Source organism: Chrysochloris asiatica, unplaced genomic scaffold (genome assembly GCF_000296735.1).
Source record: "Chrysochloris asiatica unplaced genomic scaffold, ChrAsi1.0 scaffold00584, whole genome shotgun sequence".
NCBI lineage: Eukaryota > Metazoa > Chordata > Mammalia > Afrosoricida > Chrysochloridae > Chrysochloris > Chrysochloris asiatica.
Genome location: NW_006409102.1, coordinates 210,363 through 213,306, shown reverse-complemented (window position 1 = coordinate 213,306; position 2,944 = coordinate 210,363). Strand labels below are relative to the sequence as shown.

General features: G+C 45.5%; 1 protein-coding gene across 1 annotated transcript in view; it reads right to left on the bottom strand.

Annotated features, from left to right (window-relative positions):
* The window catches only part of LOC102830467 (zinc finger protein 337-like), a 51,708-nt gene that overhangs the window by 27,122 nt on the left and 21,642 nt on the right, over positions 1–2,944 (bottom strand). The window lies entirely within an intron of this gene.

Genomic DNA, 2,944 nt, shown 5'->3' with positions numbered 1-2,944 from the left:
ACAATGTGATGTCGTCTCAAAGAAGCATTAACAGGGAAGTTCAAAGAAACAAAAAACTGGTGAGAGTGTGGAGAGACTGGGACCCTCTTACATTGCTGGTGGGACTGGAAAATGGTTCAACAACACTCGAATATTGTATGGCAATTCCTCATAAAGGTAGAAATAGAAACACCTTATGATCCAACAATCCCTCTTCTTGGAACATATACACAAGAAATATGAGCCAGAACGGAGAAATATTTGCACACCAATGTTCATTGCAGCACTCTTCACAACAGTAAAAAGATGGAGACAGCCTAAGTACCCATCAAAGGAAAAAAGGATATACAAACTTTGGTACATGCACACAATGGAATACTATGCAAACCTGAAGAATAATGATGAATCTGCAAAACCCCTCATAACCAGGAGGTGAACCAGGAGGACTATATGCTGAGTGAAATTAGTCAGTCACAAAAGGACAAAGATTTTATGTGACCATTATTGAAAAGTTTAAGATAAGGTTTCCATATTGAAAGAAACATTCTTTGATGGTTACCAGGGCTGAGAGAGACGGGAGAGTAATTCACTATGTAGAGGGTAGACACATTAGCGTGGGTAACAGGGAGGGCATTACACAAGAAGAGGGAGGATGGCCGATGAACAGTGACAATAGGGAAAGACTTAGGGAGGTGTCCTGGGCTAAATGGGACAGAGGTAAATAGTGATTTATACATAACCCTGGAACAACAGTGCTCTGTGAGTAGATACATGGAGTGAGACAGAGGCTGAATGGGAAAAGAGGGGGAGAAAAGGGCTATGTGCTTGACTGTCTTGTGGATACTGGTTTCCCCATCTATTATAAAATAGACACTGATTAGGGATTAGGATTACAGAAAGTTGGGAAGCCTGCCCTCAGCCTATAACTGATTTGTTTTGCTAAAAGGGGAGTTAGAATTTGCCTAGTGAAATAGGCTTCTTGTTAAGCCTTTGTAGAGATTGGCCCCTTAGGTGGAATCCTGAGTCCCACCAAGCAGCTTCTGAGTTGGGGTATTCCCATTAGAAAAGACAGGCTACCAACCCAAAACTGCTGGGAGAACAGAAGACTCTGATTGAAGGGAGGAGATGCAGAAAAAAATCAGACTGTTTGGCTGTTTGAGTTTCGCTTTGGAGGAATCAGGCATGAAAAGTTAGCCATCAGAGAAAAACCCCGTCTAGGACAGAAATTAAAGGGCACCCATGAGCAGTCTAGTATGCTCACTGGTGACCACCTGGGTCCACTTGTGAGTGGAAGTCAGGGGAATGCAGCCATGAAGACATGGACTGAGTTTGACATGTTCCACTGACACGTGCTGACGCTGAGTTGAGAGAGAGGAGGAAAGGCTGGCTGGTCTGAAGTTTAGGGGCTGTATAGACTCCTGAGCCCATGGACACTGAATTAGCCCTGGGGGTTAGGGTTAAGATCGAAGTGGCTAGCTGGTCTGAAGTGCAGGAAGGTGTGCCTGAACTCCCAAACTTGCGTCTGGTACCCATGTGACATAGCTTGGATGGCTAGGGCTGAGCTGACCAGATGAAGATGTTGGTAAGTGCTGTCAAGCTAGTTGTAGCTCATAGCGACCCAGTAAAGGGTTTGCAAGGAGTGACTGGTGAGTTTAAACTGGGGACCCTGTGATCCAAACTGACCTTGCAGTCCTGTGCTTACCCCACAGCGCCACACCAGAAGATAAAGATGTTTAAATTGATGAGCTGGACTTTTTCTATGGATGCAGTGGTTCACAATTCCAACTGGAATGGAAGAGTCTTCAGATCAAGGTACATGCTTGTCTCCCCAGTGTTCTGGGTTGGTGTTGCTCTTAGGTGCCGTCGAGTTGACGCCAACTCACAGGGACCTGATGCACAACAGAATAAAACACTCCCTGGCCCTGCGCCAACCTCACAATTGTTGCTCCACTTGAGCCCACTGCTGCTGCCACTGTGTCGGTCCATCCCGTTGGGGTCTTCTTCATTTTCACTGGGTTGGTAAGGATGGACTGTGAGACCTAAATACGAGACCTTATGTGAGACCCTAAAAGCCTCAAAGAAAAAAAAAATTTTAAACCCACATATTAGAGATACAATTGTCAGGCCCTGCACCCCACCCTGGAGAGTCCAGCTTGCTATACCATGATGAATACCCCGGTGTCTGGTACTATATGTCTGTAAACATTCTACATCTGTGTCCTCCTAATGCAGCCTGCTATACCATGATGAATAACCTGGTGTCCAGTACTATATATATATATCTGTAAACATTCTACATCTGTGTCCTGCTAATCCAGCCTGTTATACCATGGTGAATACCCTGGTATCCGGTACTATGTCACTGCAAACATTCTGCTTCTGTATCCTGCTTGCTTGCTGAGCTATCCACAAATTCAGTATATAAACCCCTTGTAACTGGAGCTCGGGGCTATTGCCACTTCCAAGTGTCACAGTCCCTGCTGCAGGAATAAAGCTCTCTGTTTGAATTTGACTTCCGTGTAGTGGTGCCGGTTCTTTGGGTACAACATGGACAATTTAGCATTGGCTATCCAAATGGAGGTGCTGCAAAGACATGAAGTGCCAGGTTTACCAGCGTTCATGACTGTGCTTAATTTCACAATGAGGGGCAGAAGGTAGAATCCCCACTGAGTAGGTTCCTTCTTTCCCAGATGGAGCTGGTCAGAGGAGATGGGGATGATGATGACAGGATTTTATGACTGAATTATCAGTAATTGCTAGGAGGATTGTCATTGTCACAACTGTAATTGTAAAAGACATGTAACTGAAGTGGGGGAGGGGTGAACCTTTCATTTCAGGAACAGGCAGTCACAGGACCATCAAGAAAAAAGAGCATGAGCAGAGTGTGAGCTTCCTACCGAGAATGTGGCATCAGCAGAGGCAGGGACAGAAGTGGTGGCACGGAGAGACAGAGAAGCTGCAGGCC